The sequence below is a fragment of the Glycine soja genome, chromosome 7 (genome assembly GCF_004193775.1).
Source record: "Glycine soja cultivar W05 chromosome 7, ASM419377v2, whole genome shotgun sequence".
In the NCBI taxonomy this organism is placed as follows: Eukaryota; Viridiplantae; Streptophyta; class Magnoliopsida; order Fabales; family Fabaceae; genus Glycine; species Glycine soja.
Genome location: NC_041008.1, coordinates 35,490,613 through 35,514,697, shown reverse-complemented (window position 1 = coordinate 35,514,697; position 24,085 = coordinate 35,490,613). Strand labels below are relative to the sequence as shown.

The window sequence follows — 24,085 nt, the reverse complement described above, 5'->3', positions numbered from 1 at the left end:
TACAGAAACTGTGAAAGAATCTCTGTGGCTTGAAGGCATTGCAAAGAAGCTGAAAATACAAAATAAAGTGATCACAGTACACTGTGACAACCAAAGTGCCATTGATTTATCCATAAATTTTGTGCATCATGAGAGGACAAAGCACATTGATATTAAGCTGCATTTTGTTAGAGAAGTTATTGGTCAAGGATCAGTTATAGTCAAGATGATTTCAACTGATCACAATCCTTCTGATATGATCACAGAGGCTCTTCCAAGTAGCAAGTTTTTCCAATGTTTGAACTTGATTCAGCTGAAGGATGATTAAATCCTGTTTCTGCAGCAACCACTGTTTTTGTTAATGTTTTGTTATTGAACCAAGGTGGAGAATTGTTGTATGTTGGTTCATTAACAACCATTAGTTAGTTCTCTTGCTCTTTACCAACTATGTATTTTTCTGTTTTCTGTTATTCTGTTATAACATGTAACAGTTAATTAGTTTCAAGTTGGTTGAGTTAGTTAGGCTTGAAATAGTGCTTCTATTTCTTCTTCTTGCATAGCCTAATTTTGTAAAGAGTTCTGTACTTAGAAAATTCTGCAGAGATTGAATAAAGTGGCTGCTGTGAGCACTGTGCAGGGTTGGTTCATTTTGTTTTTCTTTTATGCATTTTGCTTATTCTTGTTCATACAAGAAACTCATTCTTTTGTGAATTAAAATCTGATCTTGGCACAACAAAGTCAATATAGCAACTGTAGATGACATGGCATAAAAGGACAACTTACTTGCAAACCATACTAATATAGTACATCAATTTCTGATAAAAGGGGAGTTCTTGGTTTAAACTTTTTAATGACAGATGAAGCCCCTATATCATAAACACGGAAGAATTATGTGTGATTAAAAGAAAAGCATCGATAACCAGTTATGATATACCATATTTAGAAGCCTCAGGAGCAATCTTCTGTTGGACACTCTGGAATCCTATTGATCCATTCTAGATCAGCTCAATCAAATATACTCAGTTTGTGCGAGGACGAGGGCCATGTCTTGCTGCTCGCGGAGTAATTGAACGTTTGCCAGTCATTGTTCTCCTTCTTCTTCCACATCTGGAAACTTTTGGTGCACCCATTTTATTTGATCTTTATATGTATCAAGCATTATTTGCATCTAATTCTTCTGCAGTGACAACAACTTCCACCCTTTGGGCTTTTGAGGCTTTTCCTCTAGCCTACAATATATTTGATAATTATTGGGCAAATCAGACATTAATCAGAATACAAATTTACCATATTGCAACAATGAAGCTAACATAACAAAATTGGAGAAATTAAATAGAAGAGTATGCATGCTATGAAAAGCATCATTATAATTTTTATTTTCTATCACTCAGATGGTTGAGAAAATATCATGATCTATATAAACTTAGTTTAGCATAGACAGATTTCTTACAATTAGCTACATATATTGAAACAAGAGTGCCCTGATCAATTTGCTAGAGCTTCACTACTACTGTAATATCTTGAAACATTTTACTTTCATTAGGGGCTACTTTCCAAATAATTCCTGAGAAATAATGACATAAAAATAAAATCTTGTTGCTTCAAAATGGCCATGATCACGGCTGGTGGAAGCTCATTTAATTTAATAATGCTCCTCTACTATTCAAACAGCCTTTCCCTTAAAAAGGGAAGTTAGAGATTTGTTGGGGAACCAAACATTAATTACACTGGCAAATCAAAATAACCTTGAAAATCTTACAGAAATATGGCGTTCAAAACAGGATTTACTAGAAAGACTAATGAAGAGATGAAACTCTGGTGACAAAATAGAAAAAAAATTCTCCATTAATATTTTCCTTAGAGACAAACTGAATGTAAATTAATGCTCTTTACAGATAAACAAATACTTTATGAATTCCTTTATATAAATCAAAAGCTGTGTTGATTAAAGCTGATTTTTCTCTGCTGATATTTTACATTTTTTCCTAAAATTAGGAATTTAAATTTGACCCCTCCAATCCTAATTTAAGCATATTTGAGTTATAATTTTCATTTCAAGCTTTTCACTAAACCTTGCTCCAATGATGCAATTCAATGCATTTTAAATTCCTACAAAATAATTCATTAATAAGCATATGCAATCTAGCAGAATAACTAGTTAAAAAGAATAACTACAAATTAACAATTTACATCAAAAAGATATAAACAAAGTCCTAAATAAGAGAAAAGATGAAATAATTGTCTAAATCCAAATTTCTCAATTGAATATTTTTGACAATTATCAGTGTTGCAAGTGGTGCTTATATATTACCGGAAAGTAATTGCATTAACTTTCAATTCATGACGATCTCCAAAAGCAAAACACCCTAAAAAAGGAAAGGAATAAAAAGCACTATTCATTTGTGTTTTCCTGAATCATCTTCTAAATTAATTACCACTGGCATTTAAAGCATAACACAATTAATTAAGTTCAGAGATGAATACATTGGCATATGGCATGCCATGTTGTTATCATGGCATCATCATCTTCTCAATAACCAAACTAGATATTTAATTAACTGGGAATAAATAAACAATCAAACCATAGCGTATACACTAAATAGCAAATTAAGACTGCGACTATTGTGACACATATGAATGTAAACTTAGTGACCCCGAAATAAAGATAACACACTATGATCTTTGCAAGCATGCTTGACATGCCGGAGATTTTCTAAATTCTTTTCATGTAAATATCTATTTTTTACCTTTTACTTTGCATGCTACAATTCCCAAGAAGGTTGAATGAAAATTGTGTGCTGTTTGAATTAGTGGAATCCAAGAATGAGTATGTTATGTATATGTTTGATGGCAGACAAATGTTAATTAATTGGTTAATTGTGGAGGGACAAGTTTCTGGAAAGGAACAAGTTAACAGTTAACATATTTTGTAGAGTTCCTAACCGGGATGTAACTGCCAGGAAAGAAGTTCGTTATTTATGTCCTTTCTTGTGATGCCCTTGTTCAGTATCAAATTTTATCCAATACTTATATACTTGCAAAATTTTCTTTGATTTTCCCTTTTGTTACGATCACACAAAAACATAAAATCTTAAAATATGACATTTGTGAACAAATATATAATTTAGAGTGTTTTTTTATTCTTGAAACTATCAATCACGGTTAATTGTTTTAACAATTAAGAGGGTGTGAAATGACCAACAGTGGCACCTTAGTTGTTTAATTAAAAGAATCATGTAGTGGAGAAAACTTTCATAACCTACTTTGACAATTTCTATATATGCCTCAAAAAGAATTAGTCTCAAGCTATCAGTTGGAGATATCTTTTGTTAAAAGAAAAAGTATGTTTGTGGATTCAGCCCAAACGCTTTGTATAGACGAAGCATGTTTCAGTACTTTTTTACAAGAAAAAAAAGATAAATTGTGAAGTTAGTCCTAAAAAGTGCATAGCAATTTCTAGTTGTTATTCGAATTCAAGTAAATTAAAAAGTTCTTAAAAGTAGCTTTCGTCATTCACATTTGTTCTCGGTGGATAGTAGTTAAGTAACTTTGTTGAAGTTGACGGACCAATATCAATTGTAATAATGCTCAAGAACTAAATAGTATTTTACCGATAACATACAAAGATTAAAATTGCATTTAATGATAACATGCAGAGATCTATCTCAGGCTAATAAATTATGTGAATGACGGAAGTTATTTTTAGAGATTAACTTTTCCTTTCTTTCAATACTAACTAGAAATCGTCATATACTTTAATGGACTAATTTCCCCAACACGAAAAAAAAAAAAGAGTTTCAGTATTTAATACATTTAATCTCACGCTTAAAATATGGAAAATATTTACAACCTATTGTATCTAGACATTTCACAAATACTAAATTTGTTAAATGCAAGCACCATTCACTCTTGAAATTTTAGACGATCCTTATAAAATATCAATATAACCACCAAGAACACATTACGTTAGATTATCAAGAAGAGTTTTAGGAATACCTGGATCCATAATGATTGATCAAACAAACGCAGTGAAATCTAAATCCGTAAGTGATTTCTGATCTATGTACTCTTCTTAGGATCTGTTATGAAACGGATAACCAACTAACAACGTAATCGGTGGTTTTCATGGTTCTTCCTCAACCAGAACCTCTTTATTCCTTAATAGGACCTTTGTAACTCTTCAGATGGGGAGAAGAAAAATTATATGTGACGGCTCAGTATACTGGCACTACTATAAAAAGCAGATTTAACATCGACAGCTTAACATCGATTTTTAACAAAATCGATGTTAACGTAAACGCGATGGCATAATTGTAAATACTGTGTATCCATTAACATCGATTCTTGGAAAACCGATGTTAACATTAATTAGTTAACATCGGTTTCTCCAAAAACTGATGTTAATGTCACTTCGTTAACATCGGGTTTGCAGAAAACCGATGTTAACATAAGTTTGTTAACATCGGGTTTTGAGAAAACCAATGTTAACATCGGTTTTTTTCCAGAAAACCGATGTTAACGTTAACATCATTTTGTTAACATCGATTTTAAAAAAACCGATGTTGAACTTAGATTTTAAAAAATATCGCGAGCCCTATTTTGCTCGCGCTCTTTTCTTCTCCATCTAAGCTCTCGCGCTCTCTTCTTCTCCATCTAAGCTCTCTGTTCTCCGTCTACCTTGAAGCTCTATGTTCTCCATCTAAGCATTATTTTCGTCTAAGCTCGAGCATCGTTTCCGTCGCACTCGAGCATCGTCACAACTCTCTTCTTCTTCTCCTTCTCATATTCAACGCTATATCCCTTACCCGTAGTGTGTTATTGTATAAGAGGGGCATCCCATAGGGCATTGGATAGTTGATCGTGCGGGTGCGATTAGGTTAAGATCTAGTAGGGACCTACTAGTCCAAATTAGTTTCTTCACAAAAAGGTAGAACTGGCTGCCAGGTATGTATCTGACTGAGTTTAAATCCACTTCTTTCTGTTGAGAATTCAAGATTTTTGTGCATGAGACTTGGATTTGTGAATAACTGTATAAGCAGAAAACTGCATACTTAATGTTAATGTGCCCTAATACATTATTCTCTAAAAAGAATATCACAAGCATATGCATTTTATTTTTATCCATAGGAATTGAACACGGTACCAGAAAGTTGACAACACTCGCATGCCATGCTCAATCAACTGAGCTAGACCGCCTTCCCTAGCATATGCATGCTTTACATCGTTGTTAATATATATTAATCAGTATTGTTCCTATTTCATGCATTGTATGTCTTGCAATGGTTTATTTTGGATTAAATTATGAAGTCTTTATCATGAGAGAACTCTTCCATTTAATTACCTCAGCTGAATCAGTGATACTCTTTCTGAGTCACCAAAAGTTTACAATCAGAGTGTTTTCTCTAGGTATGGCTATTAAATCTTTAAACCATGGCTACTCATATCCAATGCCCTGATTTTGATGGAGAAGTATGCTTTGACTGAGTGAGTTTAGGTTTTACCAATTTGCAGAAGTGAGGGTGGGTTTGGATATGTATCTGCATGCCCCTGAACCTACTTTGAAGTCACACTTGTATATGAAAGCATATCAAGGGAGAAATGAGATTTTAAGAAAAGTGAATCTTAACTAAATTTTGTGAATGAATGATTCAGATTGAAACTAATGAAAACAATCTTAACTATACTTATATGATTGTGTTGTCAAGGTTTACTCTTCTCACCTGATACTCTCTATCCAAAAAATGAAAACCATTATTCCATACCAAGACTAACACACTCAGTTGGCCTAAAAAACTAGTCCTACAATTCCCTAGCTCAATGAAAAATCCACCTTCTCGTTTCCAGTTTATATAAAAAAAAAACTACTTTTTGGTGTTGTGGGGTTTGTGTAAGGGTTTATAGGGTTCATGTATGGGGTTATGGGTGTGGTGTGTCCTGTTGAGCCAGGTGCTTAAGGAGTTGTTGTTGGGTTTAGTGTAGGAAATAAATTTGTTGTGGCTGGAGTTGTAGGGTTTACTACATGAACTGCATCCAACTTGGTACCAAATTCATAAAAGTAGTAATGAAGGAAAAGTAGTATAGGAGTAGGTTAGATAGAAAATCTCCATGCCATTCATAGGACAATTTCTGCAAACTATATAAGTTGATGAGACTCCAACTCCCACAGTTGAGTCATCAATGAGATATCCTGCCATTTATTTGTATCAAATACTGGGCAACATAGAAAAGAGAATAAGGTTTTTTATTTAATGAATATTTTGTCATGCCTGAAGAGTAACTAATTACATTGAAATTGCTTAAAACCTTTATATCCTAGAGCACCCTAGCCATTTTATTTCTCAACTGTCAAACCTGTCATACTTCAAGTTCTCAGGGATTGGATCTACAGATCAAAAAAGAAATTAAAAAATAAAAATAAAAGGCATATATTATTAATGTAGAAACTGTTTAACAGTTTTTATGTATCTCATTTTTGGTTATGCCTTTTTTTTGGCATATAATTATAGGCATTGAAAAGTGTTGAAGAAACTGTTATAAGACTTGAAAAGTTGGTTCAAAAGTTGCATGTATGAAGCTCTAGTTTTGGAAAAGAGCATTTGAAAGCAGCTTGTTCTTACTTGGAGAAAATACGGAAACTTTGATAGAAGCTGAATTACTGGAAGCATCTTTTAGAGCAAAATCTGATTCTCTGCAAGAGGTACACCTTCCAACCCTCACCAACCTCATTGATCAATTCTTTGGAACCTTTTTTTTTATCAAAATATTTAAAATCTCAATGTGATTTATTTTTCATTATGCATTTGGTTCATTAGATTATCAGCATACTTTTACTAAAAATTGTTGCCATGTTTTGCACTAACCAATTAATAGTTATAGCTTGAAGGGTTGGTATCTTATGATAGAATTTAAGAAGCCATATATACATTTTCTTTAAGAGGAAGTAAAAGATTATGAAGGTACACTTGATGACCACATAATGCAGTCAATATAACAATTGCTAGCCATGTATTTTCGGTTCTAAAGTATTGTTGTTGTCCAGGATCTCGATGGCTTGTTTCAGCTAACATATGGTGTGTGACTCATTGTGTTTTCGTTTCTTAGTTTTGAAAAACTATTTTAAACAAAAACTAATTTTTAGTTAGTAGGAGTGAGGGAAGAAGATATATTAATTAGAATCACAATTCTTATATTTTATTTGAAAATAGCAAAATGGTTTATTCTACATTTTGTCACTTAAGTTAATCCTTAGGTTAGGATATGTTATTACTAACAGCTTACTATGGACACTAACACAACAAGTGACATGTTGAAGTTTGTCTCTCTCCTATCTGTCTTGTGTCCATGTCAGCAGAACCAAAATGAAGTTTTTTCCCCTGGCTACTTCTCATATCCCGAAAATCAATACTTAGAGTTAGAGCAAAACACATGGCATATACATTTTAGATATGATCACTTCAGAGAAAAAAGGAGCTTCTTTATTCCCTCCTACTATTTTATTTTTTAAAGCTTACCATATACATTTTTAGATCAGCATCAATGTCCATCGTTGTAATTTTATTATTTATTTGAACCCTTTTTTCTTGCAATGCTTTAATTGCTGCTGTTGCCAAATTTTCAAAAGCCTTTGCAACCTCTATCTCCTTTTGAGCTGCAAGTAATCTACTTTCCAAGGTACTTACTCCAGCCTTGGCTTGCTCTGCTTTTGCCTTTACTTTCTATAGCTCTTCCCGAGCTGCTTGAGCAAGCAGGTTGGCTTGATTAGTCTCTTCAGTTGTTAGTTGTAGTTTCTTGGGAAGCTCGATCATTTTCTCTTTAGCATCTTTCTCCTTCATCTGAACTAAACCTATTTCTGATCTGGTATTTTCCAATTCAGCTTCCAAAGATGCCACTACAACGGAGGCCATTCCTTCTCTTTGCCTAATGGAGGCAAGAGTTGCTTTTTGTTGTTCAAGTTCCAATTTTAATGATGTAGCAGCTACCTTCAAGATATTAATCTCAACAGTTGCTTTCTCTATGTTAAGATTTACTTCCTCAAGTTCCTTTCCAGCTGATGCCACTGCTTCTTGTATGTCAGTGTGTGTCTTTATCTATGGTTCTTTTGGGCCTCCTTGTTGCTTTAACTTTGATTCCATATAAACAATTAATTCAGCTTTCAAATCAATCAGCAATGCAGAGGCTGTTTCCAGTTTAGATTTGAGTTCCTTTGCAGATGAAATTTTTTGGTTGAGTCTCTGAAGCTCTTCTTTTGCCTATTTAAGTTACTTCTCCCAATTCAGAGAATCTTGATCTCTTGCCATGAATGTTCCTATTCTTTTTTCCTCTGCTTCCAAATGTGCAGCATGTGTAGTCTCCAATGAATCTTTTGCAGCAATTAGTTCAACAATTAAATCTTCAACATACTTCTCTACTTCCTTTGATGTAGTAACAACCTCTTCAGCTTTCTTAATAGCTACATCTCTATCAGTCACTAAGGAAGCGTATTCTTTGTGCAATGTTTCTAGCTCCTCTTTCACAGCTATTAAATCTGAAACAACTCCTGTATATCTGGCTTTTGCTACCTCAAGTTGTGCCTTGGCTGCAACACTTGATTCGTATGCAGCTTCGCTAATACTTTATGTTATCATACTTGTTAATTAAGATATAGTTTATCTATAATAAATTATTATCCAGTTTATACTTATAACCAAATGCTTCCTTTTTAGTTTCAATTTTTTATCTTCTTTAAATTATATAGGCCACACCAAGGAAAAAGATGGTTTCCCTGTCTAAGATCATAAAATATATATTATAAGCAGAAAATGAAGTAAAGGAAAATACAACACCAAAATATTCACTTCTATTGGAACTATTAGAATGACATGCAGTTCATGATAGGAGTTAGTATTTAGGAAGTAGCATCCATTTACTCTTTATCAAGAAAACAGCCCTCACTTAGTCTATTAAGAATCTATATATATAGATGCTCTGAAAAAGCACTACACCCAGAAGCAATATCAATCAAGCTATTCCCTCCTAACTCCCTCCAAATTCAACAAGCACCATTCATAAATGTATACATGTGATATCATACACATATTACTTAACCAAATACACATCAGAAAAGTATAATGGTAACAACCAAAAAAATGCATTAAGTTCTATTAGGCTTCAACACATTTGTAGTGTTTCTTAAGCTATTCAAATGTTAAAAAAGATATCAAATTTAGATGATCTTGTAAGTAGGCACAACTGCACAAGTGATCCCCATGTTGTAGTACAGCCATCGAAACAAAAATAGATTTTACAAAATGCACTTCCTTCTACAAAAGCTAATAATCTTAAAAATCTAGCAACTAAATCCCCATGACCTTCATTATTCCAGTCTAAAGAGAATGAAAAACTAAAGATAAGATAAATGAAAATAAAAGGGACAAAATTGAGAAACAAAAAAAAAATAATGGTACTCCGCAATTAAATATCTATGAACCCTAAAAGAAACCAAAAAGAACTGCATAATTGTGCTAAGCTCAGTTAAGATAGTGGTAGGCACAAAACAAACACAAACCAAAAACACTTGCAGGATATAAAGCTTGAATTTAAATGTGATAAGCTCAAAAATAGTCAGGGACAAGCAACAGACACACAAAACTCAGAGCAAAATATCATAGCAGAACACAAGGAAAACATAACACAAGATCATTAAAATAGCCACTAAAATGCCAAATAGCAAAGGAATTGAATGAAACAAAATAGAAGAAATTCAGAATCACCAGCCAAAACCCTTTTGAGATCCCAAACTTGATAAATCCAGTAACCACAACCAAAGAGCAAAATATCATAGCAGTAACCTTAGTGCAGAAACAAAAATCAACAAGAAATGGCCATATACAAGAACAATACCCTTAGAGCAAATAAAAACTTTCAAGGTTTTTGTACAACTCTCCCTCACAGTGGGTTTCTTTTTTGGTGGGGATGGGGTGGAGATAATGTATATTTAGTAATATACACAGCATAGCAATTCGATGACACGTGGGTAGCTAGGTTAGAGTAAGATTCATATTTTTTTTTTAGGAAATGATTATTTCAAGTTTTATTGACTTCTTTTAGAGTGCTAACACATGATTTCACATAAGAGTCATTCTTGGTCTGCCAGTGTACCTCTACCTTTTTGAATGGGCTTCTATAGTCTTTTTCTCTCATGTCCTAACCATATTTACCATTTTTTCCTCAATAGGCGCCACTAACATTCTCTCTAATATATTCATTCCTTATTGATCTTATCTTTTCCTGTATGACATCCCATCTTAGTTATGATCTATTATTCTGTGCAGAAGTTTTGTACACTACCATCCAGTCATTTGTTGGCACATCAAAAGAGTTTGATTATGACTACAATTACATGAGAGGTCATACTCTTTTGGTGAAATGGTGGCATACCCTAATTTCGTCTGGGGACCATTTGTTTGGTGGCATGCAACCTTCGCTTGACCGCTTCGAGGTACTTAACATCCATCGTTAGGTAATCCGCAAAGTTTCACGACATTCCAGAAGTCAAAAAGAAGCATTGTTGCGCAATCCGTAAAGTTCCGCAACATTTCGGGAAGAAACCGGTAAAAAAACGAAAATGGGAGTGTATTTAGCAAAATGGGGTGTGTGTAAATAAACAGGAGTGCATTTAGCAAAGGGGGTGAACTTATCAAGATCCTCCACGTTTTGTTGGAAAATGGTTTCCAGAGCTTCTGACGCTTTTGTAATGCTTCCATAAAAATCCTAAAACATTGAGTAAGCCTATTTCACTTAATATTTGTGAAAGAGAAGAGGAAAAAGAGGGAAATCAAGTCCTATATGCATCCGTAAGGCTTCCATAATGCTTTCGTAAAATTCCCATAACCCTAAATAAGAATATTTCACCTAATATGGGTGAGAAAGAAAAGAAAAAAAGAAGAAAGTCAAGTCCTATATGCTTCCGTAACTTTTTCATAAATAACGAAAGAAGGGGGTGAACTTATCAAAAGGGGGGTGCAAATAGAAATTTTAAAATTTTCGAATCTGGGCCCTTCCAGAATATTTTTGAAGTAGGGTTGCTTCTGGAGGAAGCAACCCGGCTCGCCCAAGCGAGCTGGGCGGCAACCTCCTCCCCCCTTTTCCTATAAATAGGCGAAGGGAGGCTGTTCTAAATATCCAAAAACCCCCTGGCTATGCATTTCAGCTATTTTGGGTGAAAAAAATTGTTTCCGTGAAGAAAATCCAAGTCGAGGTGCTTCCGTAACGCTTCTGAGACATTTCCGTGAGCAAATCCGTGAAGGTTTTCCGTTGTTCTTCATCGTTCTTCATCCATTCTTCGTTCGTTCTTCGTTCTTCGTTCTTCAACAGGTAAGTTTTCGAATCCGAGACTTTCAATTCATTTCTTGTTTTTTAGCTTTCATCTTGATTTCGCTCGTTTTCGGTTTTCTTTTCTTCCATTTTTAACGAGCTTTAACCGATCGTGTAAGCCGTTTTCTCGCCTAATAAATGATAAAATGAATTTCAACCAATCATTTGCGTTGTAATCTCGTTTAATCACTGTTAAAACAAAATCTAACCGGTCGTTCACGCTACAATATCGGTTAAACCAAAAAAAGAAAAATAATATCTTTGAATAAAATAATCAAAATATCTTGAAAAATAATAATAAAATAACCAAAATATCTTAGAATAAAATAATTAAAAAAAATCAATCGGACGTTTTTCTTTGGAAGTTTCCTTGGATCAATTGACTGATAACCAAAGTGAAACTAAGGCTAAAATCAACTCACAAATCAAGCTTTGTCCGCAAAAGTCACTTAAAACCGGTTTAAGGTCCAACGCCTTAAACGGTCCTCTTTGCTTTTATCGGTTAACATGGACCGTTCAAAAGCATGAAATCAACATATAACTTTACAGCTTTTGCAAGAACTACGTAGGTCTGATTTCCTCATCGCAATTGAGGATACGTAGGAGCAAAAGCCCCGCTTTTGTCAACCACCCCAAGAGATCGTTAATGGTCCAATGCCTTAACGTTTCTCTCCTTTCACAGCCAAGAGATCATTAATGGTCCAACGCCTTAATGTTTCTCTCCTTTCAAAATCAAAAGATCGTTTAATGGTTCAACACCTTAAATGACCTTTTGTTCGGTCAAAATATATCTTGCAAAAAAGATAAAAACAACTTAACCAATGTTCAGTTCTCAAAGAACTACGTAGGTTTGATTTCCTCATCGCAATTGAGGATACAAAGGAGTGAGGGAAACACCCTTGTCGACCACAAAAGATAAAAAAAAATACAAAAGGCATAAAAAGACATAAAAAACGTAAAAGGGAAAATAAAACAAATTGAAGTCATATTTGCACACTTGATTAAAGGTTTTCGTCCTTTGTGACGGACGCGTGGGGTGCTAATACCTTCCCCGTTCGTAAATACAACTCCCGAACCTTTCACACTTAAAGTTCGTAGACTACACCTTTCTGGTTTTTCCGACGTTTTCCTTGAATAAACGTTGGTGGCGACTCCGCGCATTTTCCTCCCATGGAAGACACACCCGTGAGCCTCGTGTCGCTCTCCCGTCGAAGGGTAGGTTGCGGCAGTTGGCGACTCCATTGGGGACTGTTTTTAGAGAGTTAGGCCTTCTAATCTTGTGCAATATCATGACTTCCTCTTTTTCGGATTTCCTTTTATTTCTCTTACGTTCTTGTATATAACTCTTTGATGCTTTTAGTGTGTTTTTGAAATGTATGCATGAGATAGATATTTACTCATTTGATGCACACAAACACCAACACTATTTTGTACACACGGTGAGTTGAAAAGGGGCCCTATACCTGGGTCCATGGGAACATAAGGAGTGGAGGTGAATCTGTGGTGATGCTGGGTCTCCGACTTGCTTGATAACAGTGAACCCTCATCTAGAGTTTTTCTCTTTGATAACATATTGTTGCTGGTAGTCCCTACTACCGCAATATGTTTTTTCGAAGGGGATGATACCTCTAGAAACCATCAAGAGAGATTTGACCACCTTGGGAATTATCACTAAAAGCCTTTTAGTTCCTCCCGTTTAGGTCCCTAAAATAGGGGCACGAAGCGAACACGCTGCATGCCTTTTAAACACTGACATGCATATAACCTAAATGTCATGTATGCCTTTGCTATATGATTATTTGTGGATATTGCCATACTGTGTACATCCCCGTGTTATGCTTTTGCGCGTCTACATCATGTTGTCACGCATGCATTGTATGTTGCTCTCGTCTTTTGTCACGGGAAGCCGGAAGGTCCATATCACCTTCTTAACTACACACAGGGGCACTGCGCCCTCGAATGCGCAAGTAAGAAAAGATGATTTTCCGGTCTCTCGTGTCCGTAAATGCATTCATATCATGCATCGCATAAGCATCTCTTCATGGCATCGTAATGGACATATCTTTCCTACATTTGTCACTTATCATTTCATGCTTTGCATTTTGCATAAGTCATTTCATCACGATGCATATGCATATAACATGATTTTTGCATACCTTTTATTTTCATGTTTACTCATGCATGATCGTTGCATTTTCCTCTACAAAACAAAAACAAAAAAGGAAGCATGAAAATTCACGTTGCATTCTTAGTTGCATATGTTCGGTACCATGAGCCAACCATGTTGGGATCATAAACCCGTTTCACTTAAAAACAAAATGATTGAACATGGTACCTAATGCATGGTTAACTAAGAAAAGGTGTTTCTTCAAGCATCTCAATCTCATAATTACATTTTTCATGCATAACATACGTATTCACGAGTCTTTCATCTCTATGAAATGTTGTCGAGTCTTGGCGATCAAAATTGTCATTCCTTGGGTTATGGGGTTGAACCAAACTCATGCTTTTACGAAAAGGTTCATCAAGTCAAGTTCAAGCAAGGAAGTAACCATCTTGCAAAAATTGGGGCAAAAGATGGATCGAGTTACATCGCTGCTTCGTCTACTGCCAAACACATTTAGGATTGTTGATGTCCTTGTTACTTCCAGTTTCACCTTGACAAAGATGTCATGGACCATGTTGAAAATCTAAATTGATTCAACCCCATGCCCTGCCTAAAAATTCGCAATACTTCAACTGTGCATCATTCGCATACATCCATGCTTTTCATTGGTTGCATTGCTCATTGCATTCTTTCCTTGAAAAAAAATGAACTTTATCATTGTTATCAAAAAGCAAAAAACACATTTTACGGTGCCCTTATCGAACCCGTGCTAGAGCTAGAGTAATGGGTGAAGTAGAGGAGGTGCAAGAGCAGATGAAGGCCGACATGGAGGCCATGAAAGAGAAAATGGCCACAATGATGGAGGCTATGATGAGCATGAAGAAGATAATGGAAGCCAATGCGGTTGTTGTTGCCGCTACTAGCGCTGTTGCTAAGGTGAACCCGATGCCCCAATCTGATCTCAACCAAATGAATCATCCAACCTCATATATGGTGGGCAAAGATTTGGGAAGTACGGACAGCCCCATGATGTGCAAATTCAAAACGAGCACGCCTTCCCGCCATATGACTTGCCTCCCAACTATACACCACCCAATGTGGCGTACACTCCCAGTGAGAATGTCAATAACTCCACTCTCATACTCATTGAGAGCCGACAACCCCAAACTGATCATGCACATGTCTCTCAAACCGTGGGGGAGACACATGAAATTCCCCACCACAATCTAGCCGACTTCGAGCCTTGCCTCGGATATGCCACTGAAGGGCAAGCAGTTGGTGGTATACCCCTGCAAAACACTTTGGAGGGCCCTCAGTATCACCCACAACCACACCCCTTGCATTCCACAATGAGTAAAAACCCTCGTGCCATGGCATAAATGGAAAAGTTGGATCATCTAGAGGAAAGGCTCAGGGCCATTGAAGAAGGCGAAGATTATGCCTCGGCTAACCTAGAAGAGTTGTTCCTAGTACCCAATATCATCACCCCTCCCAAGTTCAAGGTGCCAGACTTTGACAAGTACAAGGGGACTACTTGCCCCAAGAACCATCTAAAGATGTATTGTCGGAAGATAGGGGCATATGCAAAAGATGAGGAACTGCTGATACATTTCTTCCAAGAAAGTCTTACTGGGGTAGTTGTTACCTAGTCCACTAACTTGGAACCTTCCCGAGTCCATTCTTGGAAGGACCTAATGGTTGCCTTCGTTAGGCAGTATCAGCATAATTCTGATATGACTCCAGATAGGATGCAACTACAGAACATATGCAAAAAGGGGGCACGAATCTTTCAAAGAATACACCCAAAGATGGAGAGACCTGGCAACTCAAGTGGCACCTCAATGACGGAGAAAGAAATGATAACAATGATAGTAGACACATTACCAGTGTTCTATTATGAAAAATGGTGGGTTACACACCTTCAAAGCTTTGCGGATTTGGTCTTTGCCGGGAAAAGGATCGAAGCGGGTCTGAAAAAAGGCAAATTTAATCATTCTACTTGGACGAATGAGAAAACTAGGGCAAATGAAGAGGGTGAGAATGAAGGAGAAACCCATACTGCGATTGTCGTTCCTACATGGAAACTTCCCACTAGCTCAACAACATCATTACTCAGCCAATATCAGCCCTTCTCATTACCCACCACCCAGTCATCCACAAAGGCCATCCCTAAATCAACCACAAAGCCTGTCTACCGTACTTCCAATGACGAACACCACCTTTAGCACAAACCAAAACACCAACCAAGAAATGAATTTTGTAGCAAAAAAAAGCCTGTAGAATTCACCCCCATTCTAGTGTCCTATGCTGACTTGCTCCCATATCTACTCGATAATTCAATAGGTAGCCATAATCCCAACCAAGGTTCCTCAACCTCCATTTCTCCGAGAATACGACTCAAACACAACGTGTGCTTATCATGGAGGAGCCCCGGGGCATTCCATTGAGCACTGTATGACCTCGAAGCGTAAGGTGCAAAGTCTAATTGATGCGGGCTGGCTGGAATTTGAGGAGAATCGCTTGTTGAATCCTAAACATTGACAAGCAACACCACACACAGGGCAATTTTGAAAGCTGTTGTTAGATGTCTCTAATGACTCATCAGGATTTTCAAGTTTATGCCATTATTGTAAACCATAGTTACAATGCTAAATAAAATGGATAAATTTGACATCTTTGTCCCTCATCCTCTCCTAATTACATCTTTGCTTCCACTGGAATGTGGGTGCAAGCCATTGGTTTGTTTGCTCAAGCGACCTATGCTCCTGAGTTTGGACTTCCAAGACCGTTCAATCAAAAATTACTCGTGCTACACATTTGGTGACGATGTCGTAAAACGATGAGTAAAGCAAAAAAAAAAGGTTCAAAAAGAAAAAGAAAAAAATCATTTGATTGACTGTGTTTTCAACTAAAAATATAGACGTTCATGTAACCTCATTTTATCATTCCGGAAAGTTTATCTTTTTTAGAGAGAAATGAGTTATCAAGAATAGGAGTCATTTGACTTAATCTGTCAACTGAAAAATCCTTCAACTATTTCTTGTCCTTGAAAAATTCTTTTTGTGAGAATCAACCACTTTTTTCATTCTTCCTTGCTACAAGGTTGTGAAAACAAAACAATGATTGGTACCTCAAAGTCTTGCACTAGGGCAATGAGGGGCATCGGGCATGAACCTCAAGTGAACCTAGGGGTAGATTAGAAGTTCTCACCCAATAGGTTCCCTGCTACAAAGTCATGACGAAGGACAACGATTGGTACCTCAAAGCCTTACACTGGGGCAATGAGGGGCATCATGCATGAACCTCAAGTGAACCTAGGGGCAGATTAGAAGTTCTCACCCAATAGGTTCCCAGCTACAAGGTCATGATGAAAGATAACAATTGGTACCTCAAAGCCTCACACTGGGGCAATGAGGTGCATCGTGCATGAAACTCAAGTGAATATAGGGGCAGATCAAAAGTTCTTACCCGTCGATGTTTTTAAACAAAAATAAATAGGGGGGGGGGACAAACCCTGGAATTTCAATGGATTGATTAAACATCAAACGACTCCATTGTCGTCACTCCAAAATGGTCAAGTGACTAAATCAAACAGAACATACACTCTGAGGGAGTTCCCGGAGAGATTTGCAAAAGATAGGATAAGGTTGCATGAATTATCACCTCTTTCAAAAGGACAGTCAATCTGTGTTTTCCGAAAAAATTAAATCAAATCAAAATCACAAAATAGGGAAAGAATGTCATGAACATTGTACAACTTTCCATTACATTGCATTGTTTCATATGAAGTCCGCATTTACCAAAATTCACGACAAAGGTTGCATGCATCTGCATCCCTTAAAATCATGTTAACTACATAGATTTCCTACATCTAATGTCCAATCTTTTCAATTTGGGATAATCGGCCCTCTTAATGAGTCAATCTCTTGCTTTCTCATAAGGGTGGACCCTTGGGTACTAGTACCCACACCTTCAGAGGGCTACACACCCTCGCCTTTAGAGGGCTACACGCCCTCGCCTTTAGAGGGCTACACGCCCTCGCCTTCAGAGGGCTACACGCCCTTGCCTTTACAGGGCTGCACGCCCTCGCCTTTACAGGGCTGCACGCCCTCGCCTTCAGAGGGCTACAGGTCATCGCCTTCAGAGGACTGCACGTCCTCGCCTTTAGAGGACTGCACATCCTATCCTTCAGAGGACTACAGGTCCTCGCCTTCAGAGGACTACATGTCCTCGCCTTCAGAGGACTACACATCCTCACCTTCAGAGGACTACACGTCCACACCTTCAGAGGGCTACACGCTCTCACCTTCAGAGGACTACACGTCCTTGCCTTCAAAGGGTTGCACGCCCTCACCTTTAGAGGATTGCACGTCCTTGCCATCAGAGGGCTACGCGCCCTCACCTTCAGAGGGCTACACGCTCCCACCTCACCTTCAGAGGACTACACATCCTCACTTTCAGAGGGCTGCATGTCCTCGCCTTTGTTAGGCTACACGCCCTCACCTTCAGAGGACTACACATCATCGCCTTCAGAGGGCTACACATTGTTAGACAAGTGGCCTCAGATATCTTAAGAAGGGGGGATTGAATTAAGATATTGCAAACAATTTCCCCAATTAAAATTCTATTACACTTTCTATGCAAGTTACAAATTCCGTTAAAAATGAACTCTTAAATAATGATTCAAATAGAACAATCTGAATATAAATATAAAGCAATAATAAATAAAAGAGTTTAAGGGAAGAGAAAGTGGAAATTCGGATTTATAATGGTTCGGCCACACCCTTGTGCCTACGTCCAGTCCCCAAGCAACCCGCTTGAGAGTTCCACTATCTTGTAAAATCCTTTTACAAGTTCTGAACACACAAGGACAATCCTTCCTTCGTGTTCAAAATTCTTTTACAACAAGAGACCCTCGGTCTCTCAATCCCCTTTGAGAATTTAGAAAAAAGAGAAGAATGAATCTCTCTTGAAAGAGATAGATTGTACAATCTGAGCACTCAATTAATTCCTTATTGAATTGCAAGTGTATTGGCCAAGGAATTCTTAAGAGGATGAAATGTTTTTGCTCTTTGAGAGAATAAGACTTTTTGATATGAAAAACTCTAAGCAAATTTGTGTTTCAAGTCACATATATATAGACCTTTGGTGGTCATGTAAAAACCATTTGAAAAGACGTGACTCTTAGAAATAATTTTTTGAAAATCTCCTCTGGTAATCGATTACAGGTTTTGTGAAATCGATTACAGGTTTTAAAATTTGAATTAAAACGTTTATTAACTATTGGTAATCGATTACCAATATTGTGTAATCGATTACAGTCTAAAATTTGAATTCAAATATTTAGTAGCTGTTGTAAACCATTTTTGGCCACTGGTAATCGATTACATCCTCTGGTAATCGATTACCAGAGAGTAAATCTCTTGAAAAACACTTTTTAACTTAAATTACTTGGCCAAACCTTTTGCTATATCAATTAGGAATTCCCTTCCTAAAATACTAGTGATCATCTTGATGTTGTGTCTTGTATTCTTGAATCATTGTCTTGAATTTAAACTTGAAAAGCGCATTTGCATCATTTGCATCAAATCATCATGATCATCATCAAAACATCAAAGTCATTTGCTTCTACACATTCCCTCACCTTCAGAGGACTACACGTCCTCCCTTTCGGAGGACTATATGTCCTCGCCTCCAATGGGTTACTCGCCCTCACCTTTAGAGGACTGCACGCCCTCGCCTTTAGAGGGTTGCACGCCCTCACCTTCAAAGGGTGACATGTCCTCAACTTCAGAGGGCTGACGCCTTCTTCTTGAGAGGGCTACGCGTCCTTACTTTAAGTGGGCTCCACATCCGCACCTTAAGAGAATTTAAGGTCATCTGCCCTTAATGCTTAACCGAGACTTGTGCTATTGGGGCCAGTAGTTTCCCTTGTTCACCCCCCTGATCTCGGAGGAGGGCCAACTGTGCAAGCACAACCAGAGGAGGAGGCTATCGCGCAGCTACTATGCATACCGGGGCAAGATTTCACCCATGCCGCTACAAAGAGACGAGTGCGGATCATGCACACCAACATGACCACTCTTACACAGATATGGATGACGTTGCTACTTAGCAACATTCTGCCCAATAACCATAATGCCGATCTTCCCCTACAGAAGTATCAGTTGGTCTGTGCCATCATGACATAGGTAAGTATGCACGTGGCTCAACTGATTTCTGATGTCATCTATTATTTGCAGGGATCGCGCCCACAAGACACCCAGTGGACCAGGAGGAGTCCAACAGGGCCCTGGGGTTTCCAGCTCTGGTTATCGGCCTCTGTCAGTCCTACAGAGTGCCCGTCCCCCCCCAGCAAGGTCACGCCATCATCACATAGGTAAGTATGCACATCGCTCAACTGATTTCTGATGTCATCTATTGTTTGCAGGGATCACGCCCGCAAGACACCCAGTGGGCCCGAAGAAGTCCAACAGCGTCATGGGGTTTCCAACTCTGATTACAAGCCTCTGTCAATTCTACGGAGTGCCCATCTCCCCTGGCAAGGTCATCAGGCCCCCTATTAACCGGACTTTCATCGAGAAGTATTGTGCCCCAGGCAGGCGTAGGGCGAGGCATCACAGTAGTGGGCAACAGGCACACCACCACCACTTCTAGAGTTCACCTTAGCTCACCGACAAAAAGGTTAGAGCGTTGCCTACGACACATGGCCGACCAATAGGCGACCAAGTCCAAAGCCAAAGGTAAGCAAAGTACTAGGTCCGTGACTGACAAGTCATCAAGCGTCCAGCTCAAGACGTTAAAGAAGCGCTACTAGGAGGCAACCTGGTACCTTTTAAATCTCTGCTTGTTATTTGATCACCTTTGTTTCTCAAGTCATAGTAGGACACACCTAGTTGCTCATGATCCTAGGAATTTTGAAAAAAAAACAAGCACAAGCTCGAAAGGTAGTCATACCTCACAAAATATATGTATGTGTGTTTAGGTAGCGAAAATACCTTAGATATGCATGTATGTAATTTAGGTAGCAAAAAATACCTCACAATATATATATATATATATATATATATATATATATATATATATATATATATGTATGTATGTATGTTTAGGTAGCAAGATACCTTGGATACGCATGTATATAGCAAAAATACCTTACAAAAATATACATATGTTTAGGTAGCAAAATACCTCCTGAAAAGAAAAGAAAAAACAAAAACAAACAACAAAAAATTTATTTTTCGGCTGAAAAGCCAGCATGCTTTTGAAAATAATTAACTTCCATCTTTTCTTTGAAAAAAATTCACCGATCATAACCAGTTTTTGAAAAAAAATGTGTATACACCTGAAGGGTGAATGCTGTGAAAATTTTCCCGAACTCCCAAAATAGACTCGGATGAATGCAAGAATTGATAAAATAACATGTTTTGGAAACACTGGTTGACTTAAATAGGGAAAATGAATCCAGAGCCCTAGTGTCACATGACCATAAAAACTTGATGCTTGAGTGTCCACATGGGTGCATGCATGACCAGTTTTGTATAAAATTTCCTAATCATCATTGTTGCATGTGTATCATGGAAATAATGTGGGACATCTCCTTTATCCCTAAACCGCTGGCCAAACCAACACCCTGACATATATCATGTCCAGCCGTTCTACAAGCCTTGAGCCAAAATCCCAACTCACCATAAACCTTGACCCAGGGTGAGGATGTCCATCCTTGCCCTCAAAAGAAAGCAAAAAAAAAAGGTTCCCAATCAAAGATTGGAAGAAAGCAAAAGAAAACAAAGCAAAAGGAGAAAATTCTCGATAAAAAAAAAATCAGAAGAAAACAAAAGGAGAAAATTCCCAATCAAAGATTGAGAGAAAGCAAAAAAGAAAGAAAATTCTCGATCAAACATTAGAAGAAAACAGAAGAAATATGCAGAAAGGTCTTTGGACCAGACAATATCTGAACAATACAGAATTGTCACCAAGTGAACAAGAAAAGAAAGGAAACCACGACCTACAGTGGTCCTCTCCCTTTGATTGCTAGCCAAAATCCTGTGTGTCGGTGACTTGTTCGCCTCACACTAAACAAAAATAGAAAAGGAAAAGGCCAAAAACACTCAAAGCCAAATTTTCCACCAAAAAAACCCATTCCCAAGAAGAACTCCTATTGATCTAGGATTACGCATGTAATCTTTGATTTGATAGGAAATGATTTGTGAAATCAAGTCATGACATATCTATGGTTCAGAATTAGGATGCAACACTTACCTGTGTGAGATTGATACACTTTGAGTGATTTTCTTCTATTTTTGTTGGACCCAGTGTTTCCTCTAAATGATCATTTCGAAACGAAATGCTAACATCCAAAATCTCATTTATGGTTATGAGAAAATTTCATCAACATACTCTCCTTCCCCAATAGACACATTGTTTTTCATCAAAAAATCATACGTTGCTCTGATCAGTTGCAGGTTTTGTTTCTTTACCAAAGCATGTTCGCATTTTAGTGAAAAAACACCGAGACTATTTTAGTCTCACAGTTATCAAGAACTACGTAGGTCTGAGTTCCTCATCACAAATTGAGGATACGTAGGAGCAAGAGCCTTGCTTTAGTCGGCTGCCCCACAATTTCTGTCACACTGACCCTAAAGTCAGGTGATGTGCGGAGATACACAAGTAATTTCTCCGCACCATCAATCTCTGTCAATACTAACCCGTGAAGTTAGGGGGCAGGCGAAAATACCTAAGTGGTTATCCGTATAAACATTCTTTTGCTATCCATCAGACCCAGAGCACGATAGCACATAGAGACTAATGTCGTCTTTTGTACCCTTTGTCAATCGCGGTCTGAGCCCGTTGACACGCAGAGACTAACGTCGTCTTCTGCACCCTTTGTCAATTGCGGTCCGAGCCCGTTGACACGCAGAGACTAACGTCATCTTCTGCACCCTTTTTCAATCACGGTCCGAGCCCGTTGACACGCAGAGACTAACGTCGTCTTCTGCACCCTTTGTCAATCACGGTCTGAGCCCGTTGACACGCAGAGACTAACATCGTCTTCTACACCCTTTGTCAATCGTGGTCCGAGCCCGTTGACGCACGAAGATTTACATCATCTTCCGCACCATCAATCTCTGTCAATACTAACCCGTGAAGTTAAGGGGTAGGCGGAAATACTCGAGTGGTTATCCATATAAACATTATTTTGCTATCCATCAGACCCAGAGCATGATAGCATGCAGAGACTAACTTCGTCTTCTGCACCCTTTGTCAATCACGGTCTGAGCCCGTTGACATGCGAAGATTTACGTCGTCTTCCACACCATCAATCTCTATCAATACTAACCCGTGAAGTTAGGGGGCAGGCGGAAATACCCGAGTGGTTATCCGTATAAACATTATTTTGCTATCCATCAGACCAGAGCACGATACCATGCAGAGACTAACGTCGTCTTCTGCACCCTTTGTCAATCGCGGTTTGAGCCTGTTGACACGCGGAGATTTACGTCATCTTCCGCCCCATCAATCTCTGTCAATACTAACCCAAGAAGTTAGGGGGCAGGCGGAAATACCCAAGTGGTTATTCGTATAAACATTCTTTTGCTATCCATCAGACCCAGAGCACGACAGCATGCAAAGACTAACGTCGTCTTCTGCACCCTTTGTCAATTACGGTCCGAGCCCGTTGACACGAGGAGATTTACATCATCTTCCGTGCTTTCTATCACACTGACCCTGAAGTTAGGAGGCAAGCGGAAATACCCGAGTGGTTATCCGTATAAACATTCTTTTGCTATCCATCAGACCCAGAGCACGATAGCATGCAGAGACTAACATCCTCTTCTACACCTTTTGTTGTCCTGACCCGTGAAGCCAGGTGACATGCAGGGTTACCTTATGGTTACCCGCACCTTTCATCGACCAAAGGCAAACGAGCCCATTGACGCGCAGAGACTAACATCGTCTCCTGCACCTTCTGTCGTCCTGACCCGTGAAGGTAGGTGACATGCGGGGTTACCTTATGGTCACCAGCACCTTTCGTCAACCAAGGGCAAACGAGCCCGTTGACGCGCAGAGACTCATATTGTCTCCTGCACCTTCTCTCGTCCTGACCCGTGAAGTCAGGTGACATGCGAGGTTACCGTATGGTCACCTGCACCTTTCATCGACCAAGGGCAAACGAGTCCGTTGACGCGTAGAGACTAACATCGTCTTCTGCACCTTTTGCCATCCTGACCTGTGAAGTCTGTTGACATGCAGGGTTACCTAATGGTTACCCGCACCTTTCATCGACCAAGGGCAAACGAGCCCATTGGCGCGCAGAGACTAACATCGTCTTCTGCATCTTTTGTCGTCCTGACCCGTGAAGTCAGGTGACATGCGGGGTTACCTTATGGTTACCCGTACCTTTCGTCGACCAAGGGCAAACGAGCCCGTTGACGCACAGAGACCAACATCATCTTCTGCACCTTCTGTCGTCCTGACCCGTGAAGTCAGGTGACATGCGGGGTTACCTTATGGTTACCCGCACCTTTCGTCGACCAGGGGCAAACCAGCCCGTTGACGCGCAAAGACTAACATCGTCTTCTGCATCTTTTGTCGTCCTGACCCGTGAAGTCAGGTGACATGCGGGGTTACCTTATGGTTACCCGT

General features: G+C 38.5%; 1 pseudogene; it reads right to left on the bottom strand.

Annotated features, from left to right (window-relative positions):
- Positions 1-1,130: 1,130 nt before the first annotated feature.
- On the bottom strand, positions 1,131-23,892 carry LOC114420623 (annotated as a pseudogene).
- Positions 23,893-24,085: the final 193 nt, after the last annotated feature.